This window comes from Lagenorhynchus albirostris, chromosome 8 (genome assembly GCF_949774975.1).
Source record: "Lagenorhynchus albirostris chromosome 8, mLagAlb1.1, whole genome shotgun sequence".
Classification (NCBI taxonomy): Eukaryota; Metazoa; Chordata; class Mammalia; order Artiodactyla; family Delphinidae; genus Lagenorhynchus; species Lagenorhynchus albirostris.
Window position 1 is genome coordinate 6,791,916 of NC_083102.1, and position 17,264 is coordinate 6,809,179.

Below are 17,264 nucleotides of genomic sequence, written 5' to 3' on the forward strand. Positions count from 1 at the left end.
CAGTTGGCATCTCCCCTGCATCCAGCGAGCCCTCCCACCCTTGCTGGCTGTCAGAGCTGTCAGATCGTCACTCCTCTGTTTGCACAGGACAGCAGCGACTCTTGGCTTCCTCTCATTTTAGATGGCCTTGGTCCCCTGTGCCCTCCTGCCCTCTACAGCGGCGGCGGCACATGGACCCCCTGGGTAGAGTCCTCTCCCAACCCCAGGCCCCCAAACGCTTGAAGACTTCCTTGGGGATCCTTAGAGTCCTTCCCGGCTCCCAGGGAACTGCCATGCCCGTCCTCAACCTCCCTCGCTGAACCCCAGCTCCATCTCTTCTTGAGACTTCATCGACTCCCTCAAAGATCGGGGCCCCAAGTCAGCACCTGTGAAATGGGGACGGACAGCGTCTGTCTCCCAGGCACTCTGTAAGCGGTGCTGCAGGATGATGGAGCTAGGCCTTAATAAAAAATCTCTCTTTTTTTAAATTAAAACTTGGATTTCTATAGATTTATATATTTACGTTTTAAATAAATGTATGTCATCTTGTAAATTTAATTTATAGCGAGCTGAATTTTTTCAATTTCCTCAGCCGAGCCTCCCCTCACCTACCGGCCGAACCAGCTGAGCGCGCGCTGGCCGGACGCCGTGTCCTGGGCCTCGCTCGAGCGCCCGCGCCACGTGGGGCCGCGGCCGGGCCGTGCTGCCCCCTGGCGGCCGGAGTCGGGAGGCCCGGAGGCCGCCGCGCCGCACCTGGCCGCCCGCGGCCGCTCTAGGAACGCGGGGCCTCTCGGTGGTGGCGGGGGCCCGTCGTCGCGCGCCCAGGAAGGGGCTGTGCCCGAAGCCGGGGTTCCGCGGCGCGGGCGCTTCTGCAAGGCGCGCCAGGCCTCTCTGCCGAGCGGGCGGCCCGGCGCCGTCCTTGCACGCCCCGAGACCATCCCTCTGGGGCCGAAGCCGCTCTGGTTTTCTTGTTTTTTCGCACGCCTGGCCGGCTCCGTCCCCCGACCCGTCGCGGGCGCGTTCTTTGTGCAGATCCTGTTGCTGGGAACCCGTGGGTGCAGAGCGGACCTCGGGGCTCTGCGGAGAGCGGGAGCGCCGAGACGTGCCCCACCCGTAAGGCCCAAAGCCGCTCCGAGGAGAAGACTTAAAGGGAAATCCCAACGAGCCGCGGGGACCGAGAAGGAAGGGGTGGCCCCTGGAATTGACCCGAGCTTTAGGGATGCAAACCCTTACCCGCGTGGCACTGCTCGAGTCGGTTAAGGTCTACACCACGCGGAGGCGGACCTTGAGAAGCGTCCTGACGATGGGCTCGACCTGTTGTTTGTTTCTTGATACATTTTCAAATATGTCTATAGTTATTTCCAAGAGTTGGAATTGCCCTGTCAAAGGGTATAGGCCTTTTTTTTTTTTTTAAGGCCTTTTGATGCCTGTTGCCAAACCATTTTCCAGAAGGGCCACGGGCTTACCTTGTTCTCTGTGGGACGTAGGTAGGGTACCCGCAGGCAGAGCTGCCAACTGGGAAGGTGGTCTCTTGTGGGGAGGGGGAGGGGTTGAGAATCGCCTGGCATTTAAGGGGCAACATGGGGTTCCGTGTGAGTGATGACCAGGCAGGCAGTGGCTTTGCGACAGTGCCCTGGGTCATACTGTGGGACTGACTCTCAGTGGATGTCAACGCTTCCGGAACATTGGGCAGCCAGAGGGATCCTCTGAAAATGCGGGTCCTCTTTTGCTCTTCGGGTAAAATCCAAAATCGCATCAGGGCCCACCGGGCCCTGCCTGCCTCTCCAGCCCTATCTTGGGCAGTGTATTGGTTTCCTAGGGCTGCGTCACGAAATACCAGAAACTGGGTGGCTTCACATAACAGAAGTTTATTGGCTAAAAAAGTCCACAATCAAGGCGGCGTTAGGGTTGGCTCTTACTGGAGACCCTGTTGCACGCCTCGCTCTGTTGCCGGCAATCCTCTGTGTCCCTTCGCTTGTGGACGCATCACTCCAGTGTCTGCCTCCATCCTCACGTGGTGTTTCCCTTGTGTCTCTATCTCTATGTCTCTTCTCTTCCTCTAAGGACAATAGTCATATTAGATGAAGGACGCACCCTAATTCTGAACCACCTCATCCTAACTTAACTATCTGCAATGACCCTACTTCCAGATCATGCCACATCGGAGGTTCCTGAAAGGACGTGGATTTGAGCGGACGCTGTCCAACCCACAAGAGGCTGTCTCCCCTGACTCGGGGGCCCTGGCCTTCTCTCCACTCTCCTGGCTCAGCCTCTGCCCCCCACCCTGTCCTCCTGGGCCACCCATCTCCACCTCCCGTCCCCTCCTCCTGCAAGGTGTTGTGGAAATGTCACTGCCTCCGAGAAGCCCTCCCAAACCCCGCAGATGAGGGTCACCCTGCCTTGTTTAACGGGCTCATGACACCCATCCCAATGGTATCTGAGGAAGTGCCTGAGTCACAGTGTGTCAGTCTCACGTGTGCCTCCCCTGGCAGGTCACCCCCGTGAGGGCTGGAACCAGGCCGCCTGCGTGAGCAATAACAAACCTAAACACGTGGGCACAGAGACTGACTGCGGAAGCCTGTCTCAGTAGGACAGGCCAGAGGGGACAGGCTCTGTACCAAGCCCACTGCAGGGCCCTCCAGGAAGGCCTCCGAAGCGGTGGCCCCGGGACACGGGGGAGACAGACCTGCGGTCAGGGCAGGCTCCACCCCTCCCCCGACCATGACTTTCAAGGCCCTCTCTAAGCTGCCCCTGCCCCACCTCACTGACCTCTGCTCACATCTCTGTCTTGTTCTGTCCCTTTGCACTGTTCACGCTCCTGCATCCATCCTGCCAAGCCAGCTCCCTTCTTAGGGCCTTGGCGGTCTCTACCCACAGCCCGGAATGCTCTGCATCCAGGTTTTTACACACTGGCTTCTTACCATTCAGACTTCAGCTCCTATTGTCACTTCCCTAACGATCCCATCTCACCCGCGTCGTCCTCCATCACATCAACCTGCTTTATTTTCAGTGTCTGTGATGATCTTGTTCATTTGTTTGTTTTCCTGTCTGTCCCCCTAACCTCTCAGAATATAAGCTCCGTGAAAGCAAGGACCTCGTTTGCCTGTTCACTGCTGAGCCCTCAGTGCCAGGCTAGAACCTGGAACACAGTGGGTGCTTCCTGTTTGTTGAATGACTGAATGAAAGTTAACCCTTCCAAGCTCTGTTTCTTCATCTACAAAATGGGGATAATCTGAGCTACTTCATAAGAGATAGTAATTGTACCTACCTCAAAGGGAAGATTAAATGAGAGGAGGTACATGAAATGCCTCCAGAGTAGTAAACACTCAACATATTGGAACCATTATCAGTATCTTAGATTGACACCCAGCCTAACATGGAGGGGATGTGGCAGATGTGGTGGTAACTCTTACAGATCCCCAGAGGGATTACAGAGGGTGATTCAACCTTCACATTCTTTCAGTTACCCAACCTTTACCACAAAAGGATGGAAGAAGTGTGGTATTGTAACAGCCCTGAACTTGGACCAAGTGGTCTTGAAACTGAGTGTCTTAGAAACTTTCTGAAGCTGCATCCTCACCTGCAAAATGGAAATAATTATTCCTTATAAAAGCTTAAGTGGCTTATATGTAAATTATAATGCATATTTCCCAAATGACTCTTCCACTGGTTCTTTTTGTCTTAAAGCAATTATTTATTAATTATATCATAGTAAATGGTATTGCTTGCAATTACTAGAAGGGAATATGCTTAAATTTGTAATATTGTTTTTTCTGATTTTGAAAGTAATATATTACAGAAAATTTGGAGGATATAGAAAGTTTGAAGAAGAAAGTTTTAAAATCATCCCTAATCCCCCCATTTTTAGTCCTCCTCTTTATGCCATGGAGCAAACAATACAAATTTAAATGCATTGGCGAGAGGAACAGTGATGTCAGCAGGTCCAGCGACTTGGGCTTCCTAGCAGGTAGGTCTGCTTCCTGAAAGGCCAGGGAAAGTGGAGTCCTGGCTTGATGGAGTCTTGGGAGTGGCTCGGAGGGGAAGGAGGCCCACGAGAAGGGACTGGTCTTTTGAGGGTGTGGCCCGAGGAGAGCATCTGACTATAGATTAAGAGGTCCCGATTTGGATTCAGAGGTGCTTATACCAGGTCCTTATTTTTTTTTTTTTTACATTTCTAAGTAGTTTATGAAAATAATACATTACTGGAAATTTTTACATTTGAAATAATGCTCTCTGTCATTTAACACAGAATCACCTGGTTTTAAAAGACACCAGTGTCCTTGTCACTCAACTAGCTGCCCCCCTCCTCCCTGCATTAGGGTTTTTTAAACCTTTTTAAACCTCCCTAGAAGGTTCTAATAAGATCAGGATTAAGAACCATGACTTAGCATGTAATTCACATTTTCTTGTGAATTATACGAAACATTTAAATAGCTTGCAGGACCTTATTTCCCCCACCAGGGATCGAACCCACACCCCCTGCAGTGGAAGCCAAGGAGTCCTAATCACTACCCTGCCAGGGAAGTCCCAGTAGTTTTTGATCACTGGAGATCTAGCATACTTCCCTTAACTACCTCTCTAGTATTAGGCATGTTTAAATATTTTAAATAACACTTAAGAGGGCTTACATGTAAGTAAGTAAGAGGACTTACATATCTTTGAGCCAACATTTGTTCATATTTCAGACATTTTCTAAGGATGGATTCCAAGAAATGGAATTACTACCAAGTCAAAGGGAATTAATTATTTAAAATAATCTCTGGTTTTACACTGCCCTTCCCCTCAAGAAAGACTGTACCAATTTACAGTCCCAATTTACAGTACTAATATGATAATTACTGTTTTAATTGTTTTCCTAATTTGATAGGTGAAAAATGTTATGTTTTAATTTGCATTTCTTTGGTCTTCCTAAAATTTACCCTGATTTACTGAGATTGAGCACATCCTTGATGGCCTAAGTGGAGCCTTTACATATTAAGGATATTTATTTGCAGCATTTTGTCTGTCGTAAATGATGGAAATTTGCTATAATCCCAACTTGCTATTAACCTTTCAATTTTGTTCATATTCCTAAACTCTTAATGTTTAAATAACTACTGACATTTTCTGTTCGGATTTCTTCCATGCCTTCCCTGCTGTTCAGAAATTAGTTAGATATTCATTTATATTCTCTCATACTTTATGTTCGGTTTTGTTATACACAGTGCTTTAATCCACTTGGACTGTATTTTGATATACAAAAAGAAGTTTAGTGGCTACTTTAATTATTTTTCCCAAATGGCCAATTAAACTCTCCTAGCTTGATTTATGTAAATAACCTTTCCTTTCCCGTCTGAATTCGTGACTGCTCTACGTCGGGGCAGTAAAACGCCGTGGTTAAGTGTGTGGTTAAGTAAGCCTCGACAGCTTATTTCGCATCCTGCCCCCCTCGGGTTCCTCCGCTGTGCCCCTGGGGTAGCAATCACAGCCGGCTCCCAGAGGGCTGTGGACGTCCTCAGCGCTCGGGAGGCACTCGCGATGATCTTTTATTACGTGGGTACATATACTATGGTGTTCTCCCAGGTCTGGCTGCCTTGCGCTGTTTTAGTAGATGTTCTAATATTTACAGTGGAAAAGTCCTCCAGTGTCGCTTCTGTTATTACTTTCGCAGTTTTCTTAGCTACCGTCACCTATTTCATTTTTGGAAATAAACGGTTCCCCTTTTATTTACTAGGCCTGGCCTTCCGTTTACCTCTCAAGGAAGGAGTTCGAAAAGGACACTGCTTGATGCAGCTGGCAGACTAGCTAAGGTCTGCGCGGTTAGGGGAGCAGAGCCGCGAGGGGCATCAGAGCGGTGGGAAGAGGAGAGAGAGGCGGCGAAGACGAGGAGGAGGACGACAAGACCAAAAGCCGGAAAAGGGCAGATGGAGCAGAAGCAACGAGGCGGCCCGGGCTCAGGCGGGAGCTTGGCGCGCTGAGAAGTCTCCCTCCGGGCGGCCTGGGTCTTCTCCAGGCAACAAGAGGGGCCCTGAACCTCTACCACCTCCGGCTGTGGGCAGAAGACTGTGACCAAATCAATCGTCCCACCGAACCTGGGGAGGAAAACCGGTTGGAGTTCTGAGCAGGAAGGCCTGCCTGGAGCGACCATATGCAGCAAAACCCAAGGCAGAGGCTACGACGGTCGGCAGGGCCTGGGTGTGGCTGCACGGCTATAAAGGTGTGAGTTGAGAATGTTCAGCTGTGCCAGGGGGTATAGCTCAGGGGTAGAGCATTTGACTGCAGATCAAGAGGTCTCCGGTTCGAATCCGGGTGCCCCCTGCCCACGTAGCATTTTGGAATTTCCAGGCTTCAGCAAGCCTGAGGCCCATGGCCTTCCTTCCTTGGGTCCCTGTAGTTCCAGCACCCCTCCACACTGAGAACAACACCCGCTGACTCTTTCTCATCTGGAGATGTTCCACCCGGAACAGCCACCTATGGACTGTGGAGAGGCCCACAGTGTGGGAAGCCTCATTGGCTTCTTGCACTTTTCAAGGAAATGGGGGGAGCAGGATGCTGTCAGGGCCCCAGGAAGGTCCTGCTGCTCGTCAGAGTGTGGTAGATGGAAGGAGCCCCAGGGAGGAGTAAGAAGTTGGGGTTCTGGTCCCAGCACCACCATCACCCCACCTTTTCTCATCAGCACAAGGGGTGTCAGCCAGAAGCAATGAGGGCTGCTCCGCACAGGACAGAAGAAAGACTGGGGTCTGCGGACGGCTCTGGGGAGGCGTAGGAGACCCACAGATTTCCAGGTCCCTGGACAGCCACTTTCAAGTGACTTTTTTCTGTAGACCAAAATATGTTTAATGAAAATACCTCTGATCCAGGTGCTAAAGTAACTGGTAAGCTTAAAGTATGCTAATTGAAAGGCACCCTGTGGGACTTCCCTGGTGGCCTAGTGGTTGGGATACTGTAGTTCCCCTGTAGGGGGCTATGGGTTTGATCCCTGATGAAGGGACTAAGATCCTGCATGTTGTGTGGTATGGCCATGAAACAAAAGAAAAAGTTTTAAACAACCAAAAAGCATTTTTAAAAAGTATTCTCAGTTGTAATTTTTTTGTATTGCAATATGTAAACATTTTAGCCACAAAATTTTCACATTCTCTTTTTGCTTCCATTCAAAGTACGTTTCTTCCACAAAAATATTTATAAGACAAAGCTCTTGAAATGAGTATGATTCTTTGGAATATTTCACCAAATTTAGATGCTGCAAAATCATAAGCTTTGAAAATTTCATTCCCTTCAGGTACAGAATGTAAATTATCCAATTTAAATGAGGAGCTTCAGCCAAAGACTCCTTAGAGATATCGCAAATGCAATTTTAGAAATTCAGAATTAAATCCTGTATACCACGTGAAATTTCATTGTTTAACTTGTTCAGTTTCTCTCTTGCTTTGGCAAGAATACATTTCAATATCTTCCTGTTTGCAAATTTTGTTTTCATTTATTGCAACTGTCTAAAGTTTTCAAAAGCTGAAGTTTTGGGGCACACCATTTGTTGAAAACTTTGATTAAAGATTTCCAACAGGTTTGTGCAAAACACAACAACAATTTTTGGTGCACATTTTTACAAAAAGAAAAGTTTAATACCAATGCCATTGCAGGACACTTAGGTTAATTCACAAAGTAGTTCTTCAAAGGTTTAAACATTTCTAAAATCTTAGTGGTATTGGGGACAGATGTGTTTTAAGAGACTGATTATGTTGGTGGACCTACAAAATAATTCTATTCAGTAGCTATTTGTACTTTCTTATACATACTGCCATCATGAAATATTTTCTTGTATTAAATCAGCTGTGTCACAAAAGTAATTTAGTTTTTTAAAAACTTAAACAAAAAACCAATTCAGCTTTTATATGAGTTGGAAGAAAACCACAGCTTGTTCGGATGCACTTGTGAATTATGTGTGTGCCACAGTGCCAGCGACATTTCTGCTTAGTTTGCTTACAACTTACTGATGGCTTCCTTGCTAAGAACATGGTTTATATTACAATGCTGTGCTCCAAAAATTTCATTCTTGTATTATTACTGCAAAAACAAAGAGTTCTATCTTCTATTGAAGTCTTAAATGGAGTTTATAACAGCCTTTGCAATAAGTCAGGTGTTTCACCTTGGACAAAATGAACTTCTAAAGCTTCACTTTGATTCCATGAACTGGATGCTGGGACTACAGACCTGAAAGCAGAACCATCCCCAGGGACAGACTTATGTGGCCCTACCTAACAAGACTTTGTAGTTACTCAGCTTCCCAACAACATGTGTTCCCCGGGATGGGGGTGCTCCTCAGAAAGGAGCTGGTGGAGAGGTTGGACAGAGGGGAGGAGAAAATGAAGGGAGGGCGGCTGTGCTCCTGGGGAGGCCTGAGGTTTAGATTCCGGAGCAGAAATCAAAACCTTTGAGGCCTGGTCCTGACCCTTGTGGGCAGCCCAAATGTGCCCAGGCATGAAAGGGACAGCAGATCAGTGCTTCTCAGTGGTTCTTGAGTTTGCCTAGGAATCTATTCATACTTTAATAACAATCTTAACCGTTTAGATATAGGCACACTGTGGCTGGTTTGCAGAGCCATCTTTTAATCTAGAGCCCAGTGCTGGCGTGTGCCCAGGTTTATGACCACATTGTCACCACACCGTGCTGTAACACTGTGATGACAGAAGAACAGAGGCAGACTTTGAAAGCAGCTCTTTTGCCCCTTAACTGTTTGTCCATTTCTGTGCCCCTCCAACCTTAAAGAACCTAATTATAGGAACGAGATGACTAGGCAATTTAACCTAACTCCCGACTTGAGCTCTCCAGAGTGCACACCATGCCTTGTGTAACCTGTTGAGTCTTTTCCTAGATTAAAAGAAGGAAGAAGGAAGAATTAAGTAGTTAAGGAATGACCAGCTCTCTACCCGCAACAGCCCCCTTAGCAATCCTGCAGGCAGATCACACAAGCAAGATAACGTCTGGAGAGAGAGGCAGCCAGCCAGCAAGCAATGGAGAAGGATGCAGACAGAGCCCGACCTCCTGCCTCAATGGTTCACTGAAATTCTTCCCCATTTTTCCCTTTAAAAACTGTCATGGCTGAGCAGAATCTTTGCAGTTGGTCTTGGGACATGAGTTCACCTTCTCCCCAGATAGCTGGCTTTTCTGATTAAAGCGTTTTTCATTTCTACTGACACTTGCCTCTTGATTATTGGCTTTTGAGCAGTGAGCAGCCAACGCTGAGTTTGGTGACAACTGCAGCCTATGAGAGATGGATCTGGGCCGAGAGAGGCTGTCACTGGGTGTGTTAGCAGAGACAGCAGAGGAGTTGGGGGACAGCTGGGTCTCCAGGCACGAGCAGCTTCACGAGCACATTGCAAAGAGCCTCTTCCAGCAAAATGAGTTCATCTGAATTGCTATTAAGTTGAATGTTATTGGGTATGTGATTTTGTTTGTATTGATTTCTAAAATTGTTTTGTCTTAATAGTGTATACAACTGTGAGTAGGAAGCATTTACATCTAGTTTTGTGTACACATCTGTATACAGATATAAGCAGTACAATAAACTAAAAGTAAGTTAGCCCTGGGGCACTAAGAAAAAAATGTTCCCTTTCAGAGGTGTACGCACAACAAGAAACCAGTAAACTCGTTGCGTGGTGGCTGAGAGACAGAGATGGGATAGAGTCGGTTTTTCTCTGGTTGCTGTTTCGTACATTTTCAATTCTGTGCCATATGAAAGCGCTACTCGTAAAAAACCTAATTCATTCAGAAATTTAGGAAACTTCAGTTCAAGCCATCTGACTCCCAGAAGCCTCTGGTGGGTCCTCTCAAGGCGCTGGGTTAGGTCCCCTCCCTAACACACCCATTAGAAAAGGGGGAGAGTTTGCAGGGAGGTGGGGGAGAGGGACTGCTGGGGTCACAGGGCGGGGTGAAGGCTTGGCCCTGAGGCAGCAAGGCCCTGAGACCCACCCTCAAGGGCAGCTGCGTCGAGGCGAGATACAGTGGTGGTCCTTTAACTCTTGATTCTGTCACTTTGGCTTTGTGATTTAGGGCAATTTGCTTCAATCCCGTGTCATTGTCACCCATGATGAGGGTGGTGGTGGACATAGCACTAACACAATACTTTTTAAAATTAGATACAGTATATGAAAGTCTTAGAACAGTTTATCTAGCACATTAGAAGTGCTCGATAAACATCAGGTCTTAAAGTTATCACAGGTGTCTTTGGTGTGAGTACCAAAGTGAGAAGTTCTGAGGAGAGATGATATTCCAGTAGGGGCTGTAGCTCAGGGCTAGAGCATTTGACTGCAGTTCGAGAGGTTGCTGGTTCAAATCTGGGTGCCCTCTTTAACTATCCCAAGCTTCCCTTTACTGGGAATTATCCCGAATTTCCCTTTGCTGGGCCTCCTGGTATTGCAGCCCTTCTGTGTAACCAGCAAGAATGAGGATGTGGAAAATTTCCCTCGTTATTGCCAGGGAATTATCTAACCGCCTTACTTTTGGGGCTGCATTATAGGATTTAAACCAGCCCCCAGACCAGTTAGGAAGCTGGGTCTTAACACAGCTGGTAACCAAGGTTTCCTGCCCTCGAAAGATGCTCTCCCCCATCCCCCATCCACCCGGGGAGGTTTTGTGCCTCTAACAACACAGAGAAGGGATGACCCTGTAGAATGCATGTTGTCAGTACTCAGCTTTCCAATTCCAACAGTGTGGGTGCTGGGGGATGCGGGGAATAAAGATCGGCACCCACTCTGTGCCAGCAGGGGGGCGTGGCATGGGCGTGGCCGGGAGAGCCGGGGAACCTGGGAGGAGACGCAGCGGGGACCAGCGTGGGATCAGAAGGTCACAATGTGGTCAAGACGACATGGAGGACCAGATGCCCACCGCACCGCCCAGCACTGCGGTACTCGGAAAGCCCTTTCAGGACTTAGGTGTGACACAGGGTGCGGGGGCGTTGAGGGAGTCCTGAGGTTGACTCATTAAATTTCTGCCACTCAGTAGGATGGGACACAAAATAGAGATCTAGTTGTTTTGTAGAGATATCTTCTATCCCTCAATCTGTGGATTAAGATCTATCCACACTGAGCAGATCGCAGGGCTGAGAGGCTAGATGGAGGAGAGGGACGGGCACGTTCGGGAAGCGGGATGACAGAGTGCAGTGATCTAGGAAGGATGCCTGAGGACACACTGCGCTTCCCAGTTCGGTGACTGTGAGTATTCTGGCCTCTGAAGAAGGAACGGGACTTTGGAACAGGAATAATGCATAATAATTTTCCGTGGCCTGAGAAACCCTCAAGAGCATTCAGTTCCCCTTTGCTCTGATTGCAGCCTCTGGAAGCAACTTTCTGATAGCTAATTTGGTTTCCCAGGTAACCTCGAGGGCATTCTGGCTTATTATGCATCCATCTCTCAGAGCCTGATTAGGGAGGTCCTGAAAGCCGGGTCTAACTGGGTTGCATCACAAAGTCAGGGGTCTGGTGCCGCAGGGCTGGGAGCCAGGCTCCATACCTGATGGCCTCACTGAGGTGCTGCCAGGTAAGGACTCCAGTGAAGGGCAGGACCATGGGGGTTGGGAAGTGAAGGGCAGAGCACAGGACCCCGGGGGGGCTGGTGACTGCTGATGGCGGCTGTGAGTCGCAGCACCCAGCCAGCCCCTCGGAGCCTTCCATCTTCACTCTTGGGAATCAGTCCTAGGGAAATCATCAGAGGAGTGGGCCAAGAAGTATGTTCGTGTTCATCCAGTGTTGTTTTATAATCCTGGAAAAAAATCATCCACTTGCCAACACTCTTAACTCTTTTTTTCCCAAGAAAGGCAGACTGTCGCGTTCAGTGCCTCACTGGATGTGTCTGGAGTCTTGGAAGCTTGATGGGCCTACGTTCTCCTACAAATGGAGAGCTTGTTTGGAGGCTCTAGCAGGGGCACAGCTACTCCCATACCCTTGACCAAAGAACCACCCTCCTCTAGCGGGGAAGGGCAATCTCACTTCAGAATAATCTGAATGAAACAGTAGAAAATCGTATCCAATTGTATGGTACAACATAACCAAGAAAGACTCAGACAGAAATGCAACGATGGCTCAGTACTACAAAATGTAGGATTGTACAGCAGGGGCTGTTTGAGTTCCAGAAGAAGTAAGCCCAAGCCCCATGCCAGGCCCTGTGGCTATGCCAACTGCTGGGCTCACCCCTGCCCACTCTTCCCCTGGAAAGCTGGGGTGCAGCTTTCTTGGCCAGGCGCCTCTCCTGGGGTAAGCCAAGAAGCTGACAGCCTCCCATAGGTCCCAGGCCTTGGTCCCCTGGAAAGGAAACCAAAACAGAGAGTGGGAGATGAAGAAAAAGAAAAAAGAAATGAAGCATCTTAGATATTAAGGGGCTGGGTAGAGTTCCTCCTGTATTCAGTAATAATAATAATAATGAGGGAAGGGGGCGAGACGTGCTCTGGGAAGAGGGGTGTTTGGGTGGGCATAGGTACGCAGGCTCTGAGGAAGGGGAGCAGTTCTGAAAGGTGTGCAGGTGGGTGCCCAGAGAAGCAGCTCAGGAAGCTCCCCAGGGAGACACAGGATGGTGAGAGCACAGCTTAGGAAAGACTGCAACTATGGAAGTGTCTTGTGAAAAAGATGTAGGCAGCTGGGAGTATAGCTCAGGGGTTGAGCATCTGACTGCAGATCAAGAGGTCCCTGGTTCAAATCCAGGTGCCCCCTCTGTCCTGATTGTTTTTCACTCCAGTGGAAGTTATACCTCCTTCTTCTGTGGAGGCCCAGCCTCATGGAATCTAAATTTCCAACAAGGGGTAAAGACTTCAGTATTCCTCCTGTGACATTTCTCATGAGCTACATTTTCACCTCCTCATCCATATTCATTTCCTGGAGGGGCAGAGGAAGTCTGCCCTAAGCTTTCTCTGTGTTTCCCTTGTGCCTAATTATTACCATCCTGATTTTATTTGTTTATACCAAGCTAGCTTCAAAAAAATAGGATCTGAGGCAGCTTGCAGTAAAAGATGCAATAAAAGTCCATCAATGGAGCAAGCATTAAAAGGTCAGGGCTGGGCTTCCCTTGTAGTACAGAGGTTCAGAATCTGCCTGCCAAAGCAGGGGACATGGGTTCGAGCCCCGGCCCGGGAAGATCCCACATGTCGTAGAGCAACTAAGCCCATGTGCCACAACTACTGAGCCTGTACTCTAGAGCCTGTGAGCCATAACTACTGAAGCCCACGTGCCTAGAGCCCACTCGCTGCAACTGGAGAGAGCCTGTGTGCAGCAATAAAGACCCAACGCAGCCAAAAATAAATTTAAAAAATATATATTTATTAAAAAAAAAAAAAGGCAAGGGCTGACTTGCATGAGGTAGTCAAAGTCATAGAGACAGGGCTTCCCTGGTGGCGTAGTGGTTGAGAGTCCGCCTGCCGATGGAGGGGACATGAGTTCGTGCCCCAGTCTGGGAAGATCCCACATGCCGTGGAGCGGCTGGGCCTGTGAGCCATGGCCGCTGAGCCTGTGCGTCCGGAGCCTGTGCTCCGCGGCGGGAGAGGCCACAACAGTGAGAGGCCCCAAAACACTTATCATCTTACCCATGTTTAAGTATATGGTTCAGTGGTATTAAGCACATTCATAATGTTGTACAACGATCCATCTCCAGAACTTTTTCATTTGCCAAACTGAAACTCTGTCCCCACTAATCAATAACTCCCCATTCCCCCCTCCGCCAGCCCCTGATACCCACCAGCCTTCTTTCTGTCTCTATGATTTTTTTTTTCTTTTCCTTTTTTTTTTTTTTTTGCGGTACTCGGGCCTCTCACTGTTGTGGCCTCTCCCGTTGCGGAGCACAGGCTGCGGACACGCAGGTTCAGCGGCCATGGCTCATGGGCCCAGCCGCTCCGCGGCATGTGGGATCTTCCCGGACTGGGGCACGAACCCGCGTCCCCTGCATCGGCAGGCGGACTCTCAAGCACTGCGCCACCAGGGAAGCCCAGATGATAAGTCTTATGCTATGTGTATTTCACCACAATTTTAAAAATTCAAGGGAAAAATAAGGCAAGAACTGAACATTTGAGAGAGGATGTAAATTTATTATTCCCGAGAGCCCAGGTTAGGAGAAGCTACTGCTGCTGAATACAAAACGTATCTCTGAGTTTCCTGGTAATCAAACAGAAGTGAAAACATACCAGTTCATCAACTGAGCAAAATATTGTATTGGCTCTGAAAAACAGCAGGCATTCATATGATAGGTCTTTATAGATGGAAGGTTGGGAAGATGATGGTTATTGCCAGGGTACAGTACAGTCACAGAGGTTGTATATTACACAACTCCACCAATCACATTGTCCCTGGAGTTATGTAACATACAGACCCTAGATATTGTCCATATTTTATCCCCTTTACAAAAATAAGCATAAACTGTGCTCCACACACATATATGTATAAATACATGTGTGTGTGTGTAGGGGGCAGAGCTCACTAGTTAACTACCCAAAATACATTCTTCCCTCTTGCTTAGTAATAGAACCCTGATTTTATACTGAGCATTTATGTTCCCAACTAAAAGACCACATTTCCTGACTTCTCGTTGGCTAGGGGAGGTAAATGAGTGATAAGAAGCAGTCATCAGACAAAAGTTCTGGGAAAACTTAAAAGAAGGACAAACATGACATATCCCCTTTTTGACCTAATTCATGCTTCCTACTTGGAGCATAGATGTGATGGCTGGAGTGCCAGCTGCCAACTTGGACCATGAGTCAACCTTGAGAATGGGACCCACATTTAAGGGAAGGCTGATCAGAGAGATAAAAAGAGGCTGTGTCCCTAAAGACACCCTGGAGTGCCCATGCCAGCCCTGGTCTGCTCACCTCCACATACTCTTTTTCAAAAGAAAGATAGACATTTCTAGTGTGTTTATACCTAGAGAAGACACAAATCCAGATGATTCTGAGACTCATGCCCTTTCCCCATCAACAACTTTTCAAGCACCTATCTCAGTAGATCTTAGTTACTCATTTAAAAAAGGCTCCTCTAACAAGGCCATTTCCTACACCAGGAACCTCCCATTGTTACAGTCAATGGGAGGCCCTCTCAGCTCTCCTGTAACAAGGTAAAGCAGTGCAGGAGAAAAGTCTACAGATGCAAGTTCCATGGTGCGCCCACCTCTGCCTGGTTCAAGCCCACCTCTCTGCAGGTTAAAGAGAGCCCAGGGGACCGTGTGCATTTGGATTCTTCCTTGCCTGAAGTTCCCCCAAGAACTTCCTTTCTTTCACATCAGAAATGCATGGTACAAGACAACATATAGACTGGGAGAAAATATTTGCAAGTGATGCAACCAACAAGGGCTTAATTCCCAAAATATACAAACAGCTCATACAATTCAATTAAAAAAAACAGTCCAATCGAAAAATGAGCAGAAGATCTAAATAGACATTTCTCCAAAGAAAATATACAGATGGCCAATAGGCACACAGAAAGATGCTCACCCTTGCCAATTATTAGAGAAATGCAAATCAACACTGCAATGAGGTACCACCTCACACCATCATTAAAAAGTCTACAAATAATGAATGCTGAGAGGGTGTGGGGAAAAGGGAACCCTCTACACTGTTGGTGGGAATGTAAATTGGTGCAGCCACTATGGAGAACAGTATGGCCCTTTCTCAAAAAACTAAAAATAAAGTTGCCATTTGATCCAGCAATCCCACTCCTGGGCATATACCCAGACAAAACTATAATTCGAAAAGATACATGCACCCCTATGTTCATAGCAGCACTGTTCACAATAACCAAGACATGGAAACAACTTAAATGTCCATCGACAGGTGAATGGATAAAGAAGATGTGGTGTGTGTGTGTATGTATATATATATATATATATATATATATATATATATATATATATATATAAAATGGAATATTACTCAGCCATTAAAAAGAATGAAATAATGCCATTTGCAGCAACATGGATGGACCTAGAGATTATCATACTAAGCAAAGTAAGTCAGAAAGAGAAAGACAAATACCGTAGGATATCACTTATATGTGGAATCTAAAATATGACACAAATGAACATATCTATGAAACAGGACAGACTCACAGACATAGAGAACAGACTTGTGGTTTCCCAGGGGTGGGGGGAGGGAGGTAGGGAATGATTGAGAGTTTGGGATTAGCAGATGCAAACTATTACATACAGGATGGATAAACAACGAGATCTTACTGCATAGCACAAGGAACTATATTCAATATCCTCTGATAAACCATAATGGAAAAGAATATATATATGTATAACTGAGTCACTTTTCTGTACAGCAGAAATTAACACAACATTGCAAATCAACTATGCTTCAATAAAATTAAAAAAAAAATTAAAAAAAAAGAAATGCATGGTACTATGGTGAATGAGTCTGTACTGAGGAGCACAATAGCCACTCTCATTTCTAATTGGTTACCAGCAGCTGAATGCAGTTCCTAACTGGTGGAGTATGATTCTTCTAGCAGCTGGAGAAGGCAGTTCTACAGAGGTCTTGCATAACTAACTTAGCAGAGTGATAAAGTCATCCCTAGATTTCAGACGAATTCGTGGTCTGCTCAAAGTGTGGTCCAGGAACCAGACCAAGACCTCTTTGTCGATGGTTAGAAATTCTACAATCTGACACTGGCCAGATCTGGCTGTAGTGGGTCTCAAAGTCCGCAAGTCTGAGGTACTAGTATTGAGCTGTGATAGCTTTTTAAGAAACTAAAAATAAAGCTAGTCTTTGACCAAAGATAGTTGGAAACTCACTGCTTGAATTCATGCCCTTGGAGGTATGTTTCTCAGCATCCTTGGGCTGGAACAGTAAAGAACTTTAGGATTTAGTCTGCTGTGGCCATCAGGGCCCTTGGGTGCCTGCCACAGAAGGTAGACGAAGCTGTAAACATTTATTAAAAATATATATCTCAAAATATATATATATATATATATATCTCACTAGGTAGGAGTGGTGGAAAAAGAGTCTGCAGACCAGCCTTCCAGGAACAATGACCCAAGCTAAGCTGCAGAACTGGTCTGATGAAAAACCACCACCACTGCATTGGTGCCGCCCAGCTGGAGGTGCCAGTTTCCTTCCCAGAAACCAGCACGTGCACTACATCTGTACCAAACAAGCCCTGAACACTGGACAATGACACCATCCTTGCAAGCAAAACAGACTCTACACCTCCCTCTTCTCTCTTCAAACCTTACACGAGTACCTCTCATTATTGGAGCCTGGACCTATTCCAGAAACTCAAAGGAGCCTGGAGAACAGAGTTTTCTAGCTTCTCTTTTGAGGGTTTTGCAAGGAAAGAAAT

At 47.2% G+C, this 17,264-nt stretch overlaps 1 long non-coding RNA gene and 2 other non-coding genes across 5 annotated transcripts; all 3 read left to right on the plus strand.

Annotated features, from left to right (window-relative positions):
* Positions 1 to 822: 822 nt before the first annotated feature.
* Positions 823 to 9,200, plus strand: LOC132524078 (uncharacterized). 3 transcript variants are annotated; one of them, XR_009541788.1, is made up of 4 exons: positions 3,801 to 3,946; positions 5,693 to 6,175; positions 6,635 to 6,833; positions 8,828 to 9,200. It is a non-coding gene; the product is annotated as an uncharacterized LOC132524078 (long non-coding RNA). The 3 variants fall into 3 exon arrangements; XR_009541787.1 differs by lacking the exons at positions 3,801 to 3,946; positions 6,635 to 6,833 and adding an exon at positions 823 to 1,092; XR_009541786.1 differs by lacking the exon at positions 6,635 to 6,833.
* TRNAC-GCA (transfer RNA cysteine (anticodon GCA)) lies at positions 6,205 to 6,276 on the plus strand. Its single transcript has one exon. It is a non-coding gene; the product is annotated as a tRNA-Cys (tRNA).
* A 3,384-nt stretch (positions 9,201 to 12,584) lies between the features above and the next one.
* Positions 12,585 to 12,656, plus strand: TRNAC-GCA (transfer RNA cysteine (anticodon GCA)). The gene has a single exon. It is a non-coding gene; the product is annotated as a tRNA-Cys (tRNA).
* Positions 12,657 to 17,264: the final 4,608 nt, after the last annotated feature.